This window comes from Pristiophorus japonicus, chromosome 23 (genome assembly GCF_044704955.1).
Source record: "Pristiophorus japonicus isolate sPriJap1 chromosome 23, sPriJap1.hap1, whole genome shotgun sequence".
Taxonomy (NCBI): Eukaryota; Metazoa; Chordata; class Chondrichthyes; family Pristiophoridae; genus Pristiophorus; species Pristiophorus japonicus.
This window is the reverse complement of record NC_091999.1, coordinates 55,314,446-55,332,384: the sequence shown is the minus strand read 5'-3', so window position 1 is coordinate 55,332,384 and position 17,939 is coordinate 55,314,446. Positions and strand designations below refer to the sequence as shown.

The following is a 17,939-nucleotide window of genomic DNA, read 5'->3' as shown; positions in this document are numbered from 1 at the left end:
GAGAAAGAGACAGGCACATTGAGAGACACAGACACACAGCAAAACAGGGAGAAACAGACAGCGAGGTAGAGACAGAGAGATACAGAAAGTTTGAGACTGAGAGTTAGGGTCAGACTGAGTGAGGCAAAGACTCAAACACATACATATACAGAGATGTGTTTGTGTGATTTATAAAGAGAGGGAGGGAAAGAGTGAGACAAAGACAGGGATAAGGAGAGAGACAAAGAGGGAGACAGATAGAGAGAAAGATAAATAGAGAGAGAGAGACATCGAGACAAAAACAGAAAATGATGGAAATACTCATCAGTTTAGAGACAGGGACGAGCAGAGACAGGCAAAGGCATAGATGATGGGAAGGAACGAGCCAGTCAGAAAGAGAGTATGACAGAATCCCATTGGAACAGAACTGGATACCGTGTGAAGGAGACAGATTGAGAGACAGAGACAAACAGAGAAACAGGGACAGACAGAGTGAATCAGAGAGAGGCAGACTGAGCGAGACAAAGACTCAAACACACAAATACATATGCAGCTCTCTAAAGACAGAGCGAGAGGCAGAGACTGAGCGATACAGATACATTTCGCAATTTCATTTAATTATCTGCTCAGATTGTCACCGAGCTACAGAAAAATGCAAATGCAACAGATGAAAATCAGTTATCACTGAGCAGAATAGGAGAAATCACTGTTTAATTAAGCAATTACAAGGAGTGGGGTTCGAACCCTACGCGGGTATAAACCCATTGGATCCTAAGCTCAACGCCTTAACCACTCAGCCATCCTGATGCCGTCAGCGATTGGATTCTGTCTATGTGAGAATCTGGGCTTCAACTCCACCTCCACAGACACACACAAACACATCGGGTTTCCGGGAGTATATCCGAACATTTTTGGGAAAATTGACACGGGGGAAACTCTCCTATTCTTTTTCGAGTAATGCTCTGGGACCTCTCACAACCACCCGAGTGCGCAGACGGAGCTTCAATTTAACATTTCATCCGAAAGTCAACAGTTTCAACAATGCAAAATTCCCCAAATGGTGCAGTTGAGTGTTAGCCAAGATTTCTGCTCAAGTCTCAGGAGTGCGACTTGAACACACAAACTCCTGATTCAGTCAAGAATACTGCCACTGAACCAAAGCTGAGACAAAAGTTCACAGCCATATTACTTTCCCAAGTCTTTTTTTTAAGTTCCGGGACACACCAAATTCATGGTGATGATTTCCACAGACAGTTGCACATACACATAGACATTTTTACAGATAGACAGACACAGAGACGCACACACAAAAATTTACACGCTCCAACGGACATGCACAGATGCCTGAGACATCGCGAGATATAGACAGGCTGAATCACTGTCGCAACTTTGGCTGATCTTTGCGATTTTCGATCCGTATGTATCGTGAATATTGCAGATTAATGAAAGAAAGAAAATAGCGGCGGCATTGAAAGGTGTGGGACGTTGTTCCGTCTATCTCAGAATCAGTTTTGCAGGGACCTGGTTAAATTGTCAAACAGAATGAAATATGCTGAGAAACGGAGTCGGCAGGATTCAAATCTATGCGGGGAAACCCGAATGGATTTTTAGTCTATGGCCTTAACCAATGGGCCACGACTACTGGCTCGCTGCCTTTTTAAATGTTACTCAGTTAAAACTCCACCTTCCATCTCTGTGCAGCAGACGGCCACAGAATAGTGAAAAAGTCACCGTTTGCTAAAAATCTGGAAGAGGCTGTATTTTCGCTGCTCTGTATTGCTCTGAAACTTTTTAATATGAATCTATACCAAGAAACAGAAGCAAAATTCTGCCTTTTGTAAAATGCAGCTTCCCCGTTAGGGAATGGAACCGTGGTCTCCCGAGTGACAGGTGGGGACATTCACCACTTTCCCACGAGGAATTGATGCGCATGGGTTTTGTCAAAGCAATATTCGAGCTGTGAATAGAAATGGACACCATGAGAAGTCGACAGACACATTGCGAGACAGAGACAAACCGACAAACAGGGAGAGACAGACAGCGAGATCGAGACAACGAGAGACAGCAAGTGTGAGACTGAAAACGAGAGGCAGACTGAGTGAGAAAAAGACGCTCAAACACATACATCTGAAGAGACCTGTGTGTGTGATCTATAAAGAGAAAGAGGGAAAGAGTGAGAGAAAGACAATCATAAAGAAAGTGACAAGGAGAGAGACAGATGGAGAGAGAGCGACAGATAGACAGAGAGACAAAGAAATAAAAAGAAAATGTTGGAAATTCTCAGCAGGTTAGACACAGGAACTACCAGCGACAGGCAAAGAGAGACAGGCAGGCAGAGACATAGATAGACAGAGATGATTGGAAAGAGTGAGACAGTCAGACAGAGAGACTGAGAGAATCCCATTGGAACTCAACTGGACACCGTGAGAAAGAGACAGGCACATTGAGAGACAGAGACAACAGCAAAACAGGGAGAAACAGACAGCGAGGTAGAGACAGAGAGAGACAGAAAGTTTGAGACTGAGAGTTAGGGTCAGACTGAGTGAGGCAAAGGCTCAAACACATACATATACAGAGATGTGTTTGTGTGATTTATAAAGAGAAAGAGGGAAAGAGTGAGAGAAAGACAGGGACAAGCAGAGAGACAAAGAGGGAGACAGATAGAGAGAAAGATAAATAGAGAGAGAGAGACATCGAGACAAAAACAGAAAATGATGGAAATACTCATCAGGTTAGAGACAGGGACGAGCAGAGACAGGCAAAGACATAGATGATGGGAAAGAACGAGACAGTCAGACAGAGAGTATGACAGAATCCCATTGGAACAGAACTGGATACCGTGTGAAGGAGACAGATTGAGAGACAGAGACAAACAGAGAAACAGGGACAGACAGAGTGAATCAGACTGAGAGAGACAAAGACTCAAACACACAAATACATATACAGCTCTCTGAAGACAGAGCGAGAGGCAGAGACTGAGCGATACAGATACATTTCGCAATTTCATTTAATTATCTGCTCAGATTGTCACCGAGCTACAGAAAAATGCAAATGCAACAGATGAAAATCAGTTATCACTGAGCAGAATGGGAGAAATCACTGTTTAATTAAGTAATTACCAGGAGTGGGGTTCGAACCCACGCAGGTATAAACCCATTGGATCTTAAGCCCAACGCCTTATCCACTCGGCCATCCTGGTGCTGTCAGCGATTGGATTCTGTCTATGTGTGAATCTGGGCTTCAACTCCACCTCCACAGACACACACAAACACATCGGGTTTCAGGGAGTATTTCCGAACATTTTTGGGAAAATTGACACGGGGGAAACTCTCCTATTCTTTTTCGAGTAATGCTCTGGGACCTCTCACAACCACCCGAGTGCGCAGACGGAGCTTCAATTTAACATTTCATCCGAAAGTCAACAGTTTCAACAATGCAAAATTTCCCAAATGCTGCAGTTGAGTGTTAACCAAGATTTCTGCTCAAGTCTCAGGATTGCGACTTGAACACACAAACTCCTGATTCAGTCAAGAATACTGCCACTGAACCAAAGCTGAGACAAAAGTTCACAGCCATATTACTTTCCCAAGTCTTTTTTTTAAGTTCCGGGACACACCAAATTCATGGTGATGATTTCCACAGACAGTTGCACATACACATAGACATTTTTACAGATAGACAGACACAGAGACGCACACACAAAAATTTACACGCTCCAACGGACATGCACAGATGCCTGAGACATCTCGAGGTATAGACAGGCTGAATCACTGTCGCAACTTTGGCTGATCTTTGCGAGTTTCGATCCGTATGTATCGTGAATATTGCAGATTAATGAAAGAAAGAAAATAGCGGCGGCATTGAAAGGTGTGGGACGTTGTTCCGTCTATCTCAGAATCAGTTTTGCAGGGACATGGTTAAATTGTCAAACAGAATGAAATATGCTGAGAAACGGAGTCGGCAGGATTCAAATCTATGAGGGGAAACCCGAATGGATTTTTAGTCTATGGCCTTAACCAATGGGCCACGACTACTGGCTCGCTGCCTTTTTAAATGTTACTCAGTTAAAACTCCACCTTCCATCTCTGTGCAGCAGACGGCCACAGAATAGTGAAAAAGTCACCGTTTGCTAAAAATCTGGAAGAGGCTGTATTTTCGCTGCTCTGTATTGCTCTGAAACTTTTTAATATGAATCTATACCAAGAAACAGAAGCAAAATTCTGCCTTTTGTAAAATGCAGCTTCCCCGTTAGGGAATGGAACCGTGGTCTCCCGAGTGACAGGTGGGGACATTCACCACTTTCCCACGAGGAATTGATGCGCATGGGTTTTGTCAAAGCAATATTCGAGCTGTGAATAGAAATGGACACCATGAGAAGTCGACAGACACATTGCGAGACAGAGACAAACCGACAAACAGGGAGAGACAGACAGCGAGATCGAGACAACGAGAGACAGCAAGTGTGAGACTGAAAACGAGAGGCAGACTGAGTGAGAAAAAGACGCTCAAACACATACATCTGAAGAGACCTGTGTGTGTGATCTATAAAGAGAAAGAGGGAAAGAGTGAGAGAAAGACAATCATTAAGAAAGTGACAAGGAGAGAGACAGATGGAGAGAGAGCGACAGATAGACAGAGAGACAAAGAAATAAAAAGAAAATGTTGGAAATTCTCAGCAGGTTAGAGACAGGAACTATCAGCGACAGGCAAAGAGAGACAGGCAGGCAGAGACATAGATAGACAGAGATGATTGGAAAGAGTGAGACAGTCAGACAGAGAGACTGAGAGAATCCCATTGGAACACAACTGGACACCGTGAGAAAGAGACAGGCACATTGAGAGACAGAGACAACAGCAAAACAGGGAGAAACAGACAGCGAGGTAGAGACAGAGAGAGACAGAAAGTTTGAGACTGAGAGTTAGGGTCAGACTGAGTGAGGCAAAGGCTCAAAGACATACATATACAGAGATGTGTTTGTGTGATTTATAAAGCGAGGGAGGGAAAGAGTGAGAGAAAGACAGGGACAAGGAGAGAGACAAAGAGGGAGACAGATAGAGAGAAAGATAAATAGAGAGAGAGAGACATCGAGACAAAAACAGAAAATGATGGAAATACTCATCAGGTTAGAGACAGGGACGAGCAGAGACAGGCAAAGACATAGATGATGGGAAAGAACGAGACAGTCAGACAGAGAGTATGACAGAATCCCATTGGAACAGAACTGGATACCATGTGAAGGAGACAGATTGAGAGACAGAGACAAACAGAGAAACAGGGACAGACAGAGTGAATCAGACTGAGAGAGACAAAGACTCAAACACACAAATACATATACAGCTCTCTGAAGACAGAGCGAGAGGCAGAGACTGAGCGATACAGATACATTTCGCAATTTCATTTAATTATCTGCTCAGATTGTCACCGAGCTACAGAAAAATGCAAATGCAACAGATGAAAATCAGTTATCACTGAGCAGAATGGGAGAAATCACTGTTTAATTAAGTAATTACCAGGAGTGGGGTTCGAACCCACGCAGGTATAAACCCATTGGATCTTAAGCCCAACGCCTTATCCACTCGGCCATCCTGGTGCTGTCAGCGATTGGATTCTGTCTATGTGTGAATCTGGGCTTCAACTCCACCTCCACAGACACACACAAACACATCGGGTTTCAGGGAGTATTTCCGAACATTTTTGGGAAAATTGACACGGGGGAAACTCTCCTATTCTTTTTCGAGTAATGCTCTGGGACCTCTCACAACCACCCGAGTGCGCAGACGGAGCTTCAATTTAACATTTCATCCGAAAGTCAACAGTTTCAACAATGCAAAATTTCCCAAATGCTGCAGTTGAGTGTTAACCAAGATTTCTGCTCAAGTCTCAGGATTGCGACTTGAACACACAAACTCCTGATTCAGTCAAGAATACTGCCACTGAACCAAAGCTGAGACAAAAGTTCACAGCCATATTACTTTCCCAAGTCTTTTTTTTAAGTTCCGGGACACACCAAATTCATGGTGATGATTTCCACAGACAGTTGCACATACACATAGACATTTTTACAGATAGACAGACACAGAGACGCACACACAAAAATTTACACGCTCCAACGGACATGCACAGATGCCTGAGACATCTCGAGGTATAGACAGGCTGAATCACTGTCGCAACTTTGGCTGATCTTTGCGAGTTTCGATCCGTATGTATCGTGAATATTGCAGATTAATGAAAGAAAGAAAATAGCGGCGGCATTGAAAGGTGTGGGACGTTGTTCCGTCTATCTCAGAATCAGTTTTGCAGGGACATGGTTAAATTGTCAAACAGAATGAAATATGCTGAGAAACGGAGTCGGCAGGATTCAAATCTATGAGGGGAAACCCGAATGGATTTTTAGTCTATGGCCTTAACCAATGGGCCACGACTACTGGCTCGCTGCCTTTTTAAATGTTACTCAGTTAAAACTCCACCTTCCATCTCTGTGCAGCAGACGGCCACAGAATAGTGAAAAAGTCACCGTTTGCTAAAAATCTGGAAGAGGCTGTATTTTCGCTGCTCTGTATTGCTCTGAAACTTTTTAATATGAATCTATACCAAGAAACAGAAGCAAAATTCTGCCTTTTGTAAAATGCAGCTTCCCCGTTAGGGAATGGAACCGTGGTCTCCCGAGTGACAGGTGGGGACATTCACCACTTTCCCACGAGGAATTGATGCGCATGGGTTTTGTCAAAGCAATATTCGAGCTGTGAATAGAAATGGACACCATGAGAAGTCGACAGACACATTGCGAGACAGAGACAAACCGACAAACAGGGAGAGACAGACAGCGAGATCGAGACAACGAGAGACAGCAAGTGTGAGACTGAAAACGAGAGGCAGACTGAGTGAGAAAAAGACGCTCAAACACATACATCTGAAGAGACCTGTGTGTGTGATCTATAAAGAGAAAGAGGGAAAGAGTGAGAGAAAGACAATCATTAAGAAAGTGACAAGGAGAGAGACAGATGGAGAGAGAGCGACAGATAGACAGAGAGACAAAGAAATAAAAAGAAAATGTTGGAAATTCTCAGCAGGTTAGAGACAGGAACTATCAGCGACAGGCAAAGAGAGACAGGCAGGCAGAGACATAGATAGACAGAGATGATTGGAAAGAGTGAGACAGTCAGACAGAGAGACTGAGAGAATCCCATTGGAACACAACTGGACACCGTGAGAAAGAGACAGGCACATTGAGAGACAGAGACAACAGCAAAACAGGGAGAAACAGACAGCGAGGTAGAGACAGAGAGAGACAGAAAGTTTGAGACTGAGAGTTAGGGTCAGACTGAGTGAGGCAAAGGCTCAAAGACATACATATACAGAGATGTGTTTGTGTGATTTATAAAGCGAGGGAGGGAAAGAGTGAGAGAAAGACAGGGACAAGGAGAGAGACAAAGAGGGAGACAGATAGAGAGAAAGATAAATAGAGAGAGAGAGACATCGAGACAAAAACAGAAAATGATGGAAATACTCATCAGGTTAGAGACAGGGACGAGCAGAGACAGGCAAAGACATAGATGATGGGAAAGAACGAGACAGTCAGACAGAGAGTATGACAGAATCCCATTGGAACAGAACTGGATACCATGTGAAGGAGACAGATTGAGAGACAGAGACAAACAGAGAAACAGGGACAGACAGAGTGAATCAGACTGAGAGAGACAAAGACTCAAACACACAAATACATATACAGCTCTCTGAAGACAGAGCGAGAGGCAGAGACTGAGCGATACAGATACATTTCGCAATTTCATTTAATTATCTGCTCAGATTGTCACTGAGCTACAGAAAAATGCAAATGCAACAGATGAAAATCAGTTATCACTGAGCAGAATGGGAGAAATCACTGTTTAATTAAGTAATTACCAGGAGTGGGGTTCGAACCCACGCAGGTATAAACCCATTGGATCTTAAGCCCAACGCCTTAACCACTCGGCCATCCTGGTGCTGTCAGCGATTGGATTCTGTCTATGTGAGAATCTGGGCTTCAACTCCACCTCCACAGACACACACAAACACATCGGGATTCAGGGAGTATTTCCGAACATTTTTGGGAAAATTGACACGGGGGAAACTCTCCTATTCTTTTTCGAGTAATGCTCTGGGACCTCTCACAACCACCCGAGTGCGCAGCCGGTGCTTCCATTTAACATTTCATCCGAAAGTCAATAGTTTCAACACTGCAAAATTCCCCAAATGCTGCAGTTGAGTGTTAGCAAAGGTTGTATGCTCAAGTCTCAGGAGTGCGACTTGTACACACAAACTCCTGATTCAGTCAAGGATGCTGCCACTGAACCAAAGCTAAGACAAAAGTTCACAGCCATATTACTTTCCCAAGTCTTTTTTTTAAGTTTCGGGACATACCAAATTCATGGTGATGATTTCCACAGACAGTTGCACATACACATAGACATTTTTACAGATAGACAGACACAGAGACGCACACACAAAAATTTACACGCTCCAACGGACATGCACAGATGCCTGAGACATCTCGAGGTATAGACAGGCTGAATCACTGTCGCAACTTTGGCTGATCTTTGCGATTTTCGATCCGTATGTATCGTGAATATTGCAGATTAATGAAAGAATGAAAATAGCGGCAGCATTGAAAGGTGTGGGAGGTTGTTCCGTCTATCTCAGAATCAGTTTTGCAGGGACCTGGTTAAATTGTCAAACAGAATGAAATATGCTGAGAAACGGAGTCGGCAGGATTCAAATCTATGCGGGGAAACCCGAATGGATTTTTAGTCTATGGCCTTAACCAATGGGCCACGACTACTGGCTCGCTGCCTTTTTAAATTTTACTCATTTAAAACTCAACCTTCCATCTCTGTGCAGCAGACGGCCACAGAATAGTGAAAAAGTCACCGTTTGTTAAAAATCTGGAAGAGGCTGTATTTTTGCTGCTCTATTTCTGCTGCTCTATATTGCCCTGGAACTTTTTAATATGAATCTATACCAAGAAACAGAAGCAAAATTCTGCCTTTTGTAAAATGCAGCCTCCCCGTTAGGGAATTGAACCGTGGTCTCCCGTGTGACAGGCGGGGATATTCACCACTTTCCCACGAGGAATTGATGCGCACGGGTTTTGTCAAAGCAATATTCGAGCTGTGAATAGAACTGAACACCATGAGAAGTCGACAGACACATTGCGAGACAGAGACAAACCGACAAACAGGGAGAGACAGACAGCGAGATCGAGACAACGAGAGACAGCAAGTGTGAGACTGAAAACGAGAGGCAGACTGAGTGAGAAAAAGACTCTCAAACACATACATTAAAGAGATCTGTGTGTGTGATCTATAAAGAGAAAGAGGGAAAGAGTGAGAGAAAGACAATCATAAAGAAAGTGACAAGGATAGAGACAGATGGAGAGAGAGAGCGACAGATAGACAGAGAGACAAAGAAATAAAAAGAAAATGTTGGAAATTCTCAGCAGGGTAGAGACAGGAATTACCAGCGACAGGCAAAGAGGGACAGGCAGGCAGAGACATAGATAGACAGAGATGATGGGAAAGAGTGAGACAGTCAGACAGAGACTGAGAGAATCCCATTGGAACACAACTGGACACCGTGAGAAAGAGACAGGCACATTGAGAGACAGAGACATTCAGCAAAACAGCGAGAAACTGACAGCGAGGTAGAGACAGAGAGAGACAGAAAGTTTGAGACTGAGAGTTAGGGTCAGACTGAGTGAGGCAAAGACTCAAACACATACATATACAGAGATGTGTTTGTGTGATTTATAAAGAGAGGGAGGGAAAGAGTGAGAGAAAGACAGGGACAAGGAGAGAGACAAGAGGGAGACAGATAGAGAGAAAGATAAAAATAGAGAGAGAGACATCGAGACCAAAACAGAAAATGATGGAAATACTCATCAGGTTAGAGACAGGGACGAGCAGAGACAGGCAAAGACAGAGATGATGGGAAAGAACAAGATAGTCAGACAGAGAGTATGACAGAATCCCATTGGAACAGAACTGGATACCGTGTGAAGGAGACCGATTGAGAGACAGAGACAAACAGAGAAACAGGGACAGACAGAGTGAATCAGAGAGAGGCAGACTGAGAGAGACAAACACTCAAACACACAAATACATATACAGCTCTCTAAAGACAGAGCGAGAGGCAGAGTCTGAGCGATACGGATACATTTCACAATTTCATTTCATTATCTGCTCAGATTGTCACCGAGCTACAGAAAAATGCAAATGCAACAGATGAAAATCTGTTATCACTGAGCAGAATGGGAGAAATCACTGTTTAATTAAGTAATTACCAGGAGTGGGGTTCGTACCCACGCAGGTATGAACCCATTGGATCTTAAGTCTTAACCACTCGGCCATCCTGGTGCCGTCAGCGATTGGATTCTGTCTATGTGAGAATCTGGGCTTCAACTCCACCTCCACAGACACACACAAACACATCAGGTTTCAGGGAGCATTCCCGAACATTTTTCGGAATGTTGACACGGGGGCAACTCTCCTATTCTTTTTCGAGTAATGCTCTGGGACCTCTCACAACCACCCGACTGCGCAGACGGAGCTTCAATTTAACATTCCATCAGAAAGTCAACAGTTTCAACAATGCAAAATTCCCCAAATGCTGCAGTTGAGTGTTAGCCAAGATGATATGCTCAAGTCTCAGGAGTGCGACTTGAACATACAAACTCCTGATTCAGTCAAGAATGCTGCCACTGAACCAAAGCTGAGACAAAAGTTCACAGCCATGTTACTTTCCCAAGTCTTTTTTTTAAGTTCCAGGACATACCAAATTCATGGTGATGATTTCCACAGACAGTTGCACATACACATAGACATTTTTACAGATAGACAGACACAGAGACACATACACAAAAATTTACAAGCACCAACGGACATGCACAGATGCCTTCGACATCTCGAGGGATAGACAGGCTGAATCACTGTCGCAACTTTGGCTGAATTTTGCGATTTTCTATCCGTATGTATCGTGAATATTGCAGATTAATGAAAGAAAGAAAATAGCGGCGGCATTGAAAGGTGTGGGGCGTTGTTCCGTCTATCTCAGAATCAGTTTTGCAGTGACCTGGTTAAATTGTCAAACAGAATGAAATATGTTGAGAAACGGAGTCGGCAGGATTCAAATCTATGCGTGGAAACCCGAATGGATTTTTAGTCTATGGCCTTAACCAATGGGCCACGACTACTGGCTCGCTGCCTTTTTAAATGTTACTCAGTTAAAACTCAACCATCCATCTCTGTGCAGCAGACGGCCACAGAATAGTGGAAAAAGTCACCGTTTGCTAAAAATCTGGAAGAGGCTGTATTTTTGCTGCTCTCTATTGCTCTGGAACTTTTTAATATGAATCTATACCAAGAAACAGAAGCAAAATTCTGCCTTTTGTAAAATGCAGCCTCCCCGTTAGGGAATTGAACCGTGGTCTCCCGTGTGACAGATGGGGATATTCACCACTTTCCCACGAGGAATTGATGCGCATGGGTTTTGTCAAAGCAATATTCGAGCTGTGAATAGAACTGGACACCATGAGAAGGCTGTGGGATCTTTCACATCCACCCGAGGGTGCAGATGAAGTTTCAATTTAACATTTCATCCGAATGTCAACAGCTTCAAAAATTCCCCAAGCACTGCATTTGAGTGTCAGCCAAGATGACGTGCTCAAGTCTCAGGAGTGCGACTGACACACACAACCTCCTGATTCAGTCGAGAATGGAGCCACTGAAACAAAGCCGATACCAAAGGTCACAACCGTATTATTTTCCCGAAGCTTTTTAAAATTTCCAGGACGCACCAAATTCATGGTGATGATTTCCATAGACAGTTGCACATACACAGAGACATGTATACAGACAGACATACACAGACACACACACGCACAATAACCAAAAATATACACGCATCAACATAGAAACAGAGAAACAAATAAATTAGTTGCAGGAGTAGGCCATTCGGCCCTTCGAGCCTGCACCATCATTCAATAAGATCATGGCTGATCATTCAACCTCAGTACCCCTTTCCTGCTTTCTCTCCATACCCCTTGATCCCTTTAGCCGTAAGGGCCATATCTAACTCCGTTTTGAATATATCTAACGATCTGGCCTCAACAACTTTCTGCGGTAGAGAATGCCAGAGTGAAGAGGTGTCTCCTCATTTCGGTCCTAAATACCTTACCACTTAATCTTACACTGTCACCCTTGGTTCTCGAATTCCACAGCAATGGGAACATTCTAACCGCCTCTAACCTGTCCAATCTCGTCAGAATTTTATATATGTCTTTGGGAGCGCCTCTCATTCTTCTAAACTCCAGTGGATACCAGCCCAGTTGATCCAGTCTATCCTCATATGTCAGTCCTGCGATCCCGGGAATCAAGCTGGTGAATCTTCGCTGTACTCCCTCAATAGCAAGAACATAGAAACATAGAAACATAGAAAATAGGTGCAGGAGTAGGCCATTCGGCCCTTCTAGCCTGCACCGCCATTCAATGAGTTCATGGCTGAACATGCAACTTCAGTACCCCATTCCTGCTTTCTCACCATACCCCTTGATTTCCCTAGTAGTAAGGACTTCATCTAACTCCTTTTTGAATATATTTAGTGAATTGGCCTCAACAACTTTCTGTGGTAGAGAATTCCACAGGTTCACCACTCTCTGGGTGAAGAAATTCCTCCTCATCTCGGTCCTAAATGGCTTCCCCCTTATCCTTAGACTGTGTCCCCTGGTTCTGGACTTACCCAACATTGGGAACATTCTTCCTGCATCTAACCTGTCTAACCCCATCAGAATTTTAAACGTTTCTATGAGGTCCCCTCTCATTCTTCTGAACTCCAGTGAATACAAGCCCAGTTGATCCAGTCTTTCTTGATAGGTCAGTCCCGCCATCCCGGGAATCAGTCTGGTGAACCTTCGCTGCACTCCCTCAATAGCAAGAATGTCCTTCCTCAGGTTAGGAGACCAAAACTGTACACAATACTCCAGGTGTGGCCTCAGCAAAGGCCCTGTACAATTGTAGCAACACCTCCCTGCCCTTGTTCTCAAATCCCCTCGCTATGAAGGCCAACATGCCATTTGCTTTCTTAACCGCCTGCTGTACCTGCATGCCAACCTTCAATGACTGATGTACCATGACACCCAGGTCTCTTTGCACCTGCCCTTTTCCTAATCTGTCACCATTCAGATAATAGTCTGTCTCTCTGTTTTTACCACCAAAGTGGATAACCTCACATTTATCCACATTATACTTCATCTGCCATGCATTTGCCCACTCACCTAACCTATCCAAGTCGCTCTGCAGCCTCATAGAATCCTCCTTGCAGCTCACACTGCCACCCAACTTAGTGTCATCCGCAAATTTGGAGATACTACATTTAATCCCCTCGTCTAAATCATTAATGTACAGTGTAAACAGCTGGTGCCCCAGCACAGAACCTTGCGGTACCCCATTAGTAACTGCCTGCCATTCTGAAAAGTCCCCATTTACTCCTACTCTTTGCTTCCTGTCTGACAACCAGTTCTCAATCCATGTCAGCACACTACCCCCAATCCCATGTGCTTTAACTTTGCACATTAATCTCTTGTGAGGGACCTTGTCGAAAGCCTTCTGAAAGTCCAAATATACCACAACAACTGGTTCTCCCTTGTCCACTCTGCTGGAAACATCCTCAAAAAATTCCACACAATATTCCAGGTGTGACCCCACCAAGGCTCTGTACAACTGCAGTCAGACCTCCCTGCTCCTACACTCAAATCACCCAGCTATGAAGGCGAACATGCCATTTGCCTGCTTCACCGCCTGCTGCACCTGCGTGCCAACTTTCAATGACTGATGTACCATAACACCCAGATCAAGATATAGACAGAGAACTTATACAAATAGATGGATAGACAGGCAGGTTCACTGTCGCTACTTTGGCTGGCTTTTGTTCCATCTATCTCAGAATCAGTTTTTCATGAACCTGGTTAAATTATCAAACAGAATGAAATATGCTGAGAAACGCAGTCGGCCGGAATCAATTCTCCACGGGGAAACCACAATGGGTTTTCAGTCCATCTTCTTAACCACTCGGCCACAACCACTGGTCCGCTGCCTCTTTAAATTTTACTCAGATAAAACTCAGTCATCCATTTCTGTGCAGCATACGGCCACAGAATCCTGAAACAGTCTCCATTTGCTAAAAATCTGGAAGTAGCAATCTGATCTTGCTGTATTTGTAATGTTCTATATTACTCTGGAACTTTTTAACATGAGTCGATACCAAGAAACAAAAGTAAAACTTTGTATATTTGAAACAACTGCCTCCTCGTCGGCGAATTGAACCTCAGTCTCCTGCATGACAGGCAGGGATACTCACCACTATACTAACGAGGAACTGACAGATCGTGGCTCTGTCAGACCTGGAATCGAGATGTGAACAGAACTGGACACCATGAGAAGCCGACCGACATATTGAGAGACAGAGACAAACCGACAAACAGGGAGAGACAGACAACGAGATAGAGACAACGAGAGACAGGAAGTATGAGTCTGAGGCAGACTGAGTGAGAAAAAGACTCAAATACAAACATATACAGAGATGTGTGTGAGTGATTTATAAAGAGAGAGAGGGAAAGAGTGAGAGAAAGACAATGATAAAGACAGTGACAAGGAGAGAGACAGATAGCGAGAGAGAGATAGAGACAAAAACTGAAAATGATGGAAATACTTATCAGGTTAGAGACAGGGACGAACAGAGGCAGGCAAAGACATGGTCAGACAGAAATGATGGGAAAGAGAGAGCCAGTCAGACAAAGAGTCTGAGAGAATCCCATTGGGACAGACGTGGACACCGTGAGAAAGAGACAGATTGAGAGACAGAGACAAATCGAGAAACAGGGACAGATAGATTGAGACAAAGACTCAAACATGCAAACGCATACACAGCTCTCGAAAGAGAGAGAGAGGCAGAGACCGAGCGACACAGATACATTTCACAATTTCATTTCATTATCGGCTCAGAGTGTCACATAGGTACAGAAAATTGCAGATTCAACAGATGAAAATCCGGTATCACTGATCGGAATGGGAGGAAATCCGTGTTAAATTAAAGAGATACCAGGAGTGGGGTACAAACCCACGCGGGAAAAGTCCATTTAATTTTAAAGCCACCGCCTTAACCACGCGGCCATCCTGGTCCTGTCACAATCTGGATTCTGTCTCTGCGAGAATCTGGATTCAACCCCACTCCCACAGACACACACATACACACCGTTTTTCAGTGAGCATTTACGAACATTTTTAGTAATATTGACACGGGGGCAACTCCCCTATTCTTTTTCGAGTAATGCTCTGGGATGTTTCACATCCATACGAGGGTGCAGACGGAGCTTCAATTTAACATTTCATCCGAACTTCAACAGCTTCAACAATGCAAAATTCCCCAAGTGCTGCACTAGAGTGTTAGCCAAGATTATATGCTTAAGTCTCAGGAGTGGGAATTGAACACACAAACTCCTGATTCAGTCGAGACTGCTGCCACTGCAACAAAGCCGATACCAAAGTTCACAACAGTATTATTTTTCCCAATTCTTTTTTCTAAGTTCCAGGACATACCAAATTCATGGTGGTGATTTCCACAGACAGTTACACGCACCAACGGAGATGCACCGATGCCTTAGACATATAGAAGGATAGGCAGTCTGAATCACTGTAGAAACTTTGACAGCTTTTTGCGTTTTTCTGTCCGTATGTATCTTTAATATTGCAGATTAATAAAAATCAGAAAGAGCTGTCAGTGTTGAAAGGTGTGGGATGTTATTCCACCTATCTCAGGATCAGTTTTGTAGAGACATGGTTAAATTGTGAAATGCAATGAAAAATGCTGGGCATCGAAGTCTGCAGGATTCGAACCTGCATGGAGAAAACTCAATGGATTTCGAATTCATCGCCTTAACCACTCGGCCACGACTAATGCATTTCTGCCTCCTTGAACGTTACGCAGAAACGACTCAGTCATCCATCTCTGTGCAGCAGACGGCCAAAGAATCATGAAAAAGTCTCCGTTTGCTCAAAATCAGGAAGAGGCAATCTCCTCTACCTGTATTTTTACAGTTCTATATTGCTCTAGAACTTTTTAATATGAATCTCTTCCAAGAAACAGAAGTAAAATTCAACATTTTGAAACAACTGCCTCCCCGTCGGTGAATTGATCCCCGGACTCCTCATGACAGGCGGGGATTCTCACCACTAACAAACGAGAAACTGACGAGCATCAGTTCTGTCAGAGCAGGAATCGAGTTGTGAACAGAACTGGTCACCATGAAAAGTCGACAGACACATTGAGAGACAGAGGCAAACCGACAAACAGGGAAAGACAGACAGCGAGATAGAGACAACGAGAGACAGAAAGTGTGAGACTGAGAAGGAGAGGCAGACTGAGTGAGAAAAAGACTCAAACACATACATATACAGAGGTCTGTGTGTGTGATCTATTAAGAGAGAGAGGGATAGAATGAGAGAAAGACAATGATAAATACAGTGACAAGGAGAGATACAAATAGAGAGAGAGAGATAGAGACAAAAGCAGAAAATGATGGAAATACTCATCAAGTTAGAGACAGGAACTAACAGAGACAGACAAAGGGAGACAGACAGGCAGAGACATAGACAGACAGAGATGATGGGAAAGAGTGAGACAGTCAGAAAGAGAGACTGAGAGAATCCGATTGGAACAGAACTGGACACCGTGAGAAAGAGAGAGGCACATTGAGAAACAGAGACAAACAGGGAAACAGGGAGTGACAGAAAGTGAGATAGAGACAGAGAGAGACAGAAAGTTTGAGACTGAGACGGAGGGTCAGACTGAGTGAGACAAAGACTTGAAAACATACATAAACAGAGATGTGTTTGCGTGCTCCAAAAAGAGAGGGAGGCAAATAGTGATGGAATGAAACGAAAAAGCCAGGGACAAAGAGAGAGACAAAGAGGGAGACAGAAAGAGAAAAAGACAGATAGAGAGAGAGACAAAGAGGCAAAAACAGAAAATGATGGAAATACTCATCAGGTTAGAGGCAGGGAGTAATAGAGACAGGCAAAGACATGGACAGACAGCGATGATGGAAAGAGAGAGACATTCAGACAGATAGTCTGAGAGAATCCCTTTGGAACAGAACTTGACACCGTGAGAAAGAGACAGATTGAGAGACAGAGACAAACAAAGTAAAAGGGACAGACAGAGTGAATCAGAGAGAGGCAGACTGAGGGAGACAAAGATTCAAATACACAAACACATACACAGCTCTCTAAAGGGAGAGAGAGGCAGAGACTTAGCGACACAGATACATTGCACAATTTCATTTCATTATCTGCTCAGAGTGTCACCGAGTTACAGAAAAATGCAAATGCAACAGATGAAATTCGGGTATCACTGAGCAGGATGGGAAAACAATCTTTGTTGAATGAAACAATTACCAGGACTGGGATACGAACCCACGAGCGTAAAAACCCATTGGATCACCAGCCCAACGCCTTAACCACTCGGCCATCCTGGTCCCGTTAGCAATTGGATTCTGTCTCTGTGAGAATCTGGGCTTCATCTCCACCCCCACAGCCACACACATGCACATCGGGTTTCAGGGAGCATTTCCGATCATTTTGAGCAATATTGACACGGGGGCAACTCTCCTATTCTTTTTGATGTAATGCTCTGGGACCTGTCACATCCACCCGAGTGCGCAGGCGGAGCTTCAAATTAACAGTTCATCCGAATGTCAACAGCTTCAACAATGCAAAATTCCCCAAGTCCTGCAATTGAGTGTTAGCCAAGATTAGATGTTCAAGTCTCAGGAGTGCGACTTGAACACACAAAATCCGAATTCAGTCGAGAATGCTGCCACTGAACCAAAGCTGAGACAAAAGTTCACAGCTATATTACTTTCCCCAAGTCT

The 17,939-nt window shown here is 43.9% G+C and overlaps 5 non-coding genes across 5 annotated transcripts; all 5 read right to left on the bottom strand.

Moving 5' to 3' along the window:
• Positions 1-702: 702 nt before the first annotated feature.
• trnal-uag (transfer RNA leucine (anticodon UAG)) lies at positions 703-788 on the bottom strand. The gene has a single exon. It is a non-coding gene; the product is annotated as a tRNA-Leu (tRNA).
• A 2,307-nt stretch (positions 789-3,095) lies between these two features.
• trnal-uaa (transfer RNA leucine (anticodon UAA)) lies at positions 3,096-3,178 on the bottom strand. Its single transcript has one exon. It is a non-coding gene; the product is annotated as a tRNA-Leu (tRNA).
• A 2,309-nt stretch (positions 3,179-5,487) lies between these two features.
• On the bottom strand, positions 5,488-5,570 carry trnal-uaa (transfer RNA leucine (anticodon UAA)). The gene has a single exon. It is a non-coding gene; the product is annotated as a tRNA-Leu (tRNA).
• A 2,309-nt stretch (positions 5,571-7,879) lies between these two features.
• trnal-uaa (transfer RNA leucine (anticodon UAA)) lies at positions 7,880-7,962 on the bottom strand. Its single transcript has one exon. It is a non-coding gene; the product is annotated as a tRNA-Leu (tRNA).
• Positions 7,963-17,460: 9,498 nt separating this feature from the next.
• trnat-ggu (transfer RNA threonine (anticodon GGU)) lies at positions 17,461-17,543 on the bottom strand. The gene has a single exon. It is a non-coding gene; the product is annotated as a tRNA-Thr (tRNA).
• Positions 17,544-17,939: the final 396 nt, after the last annotated feature.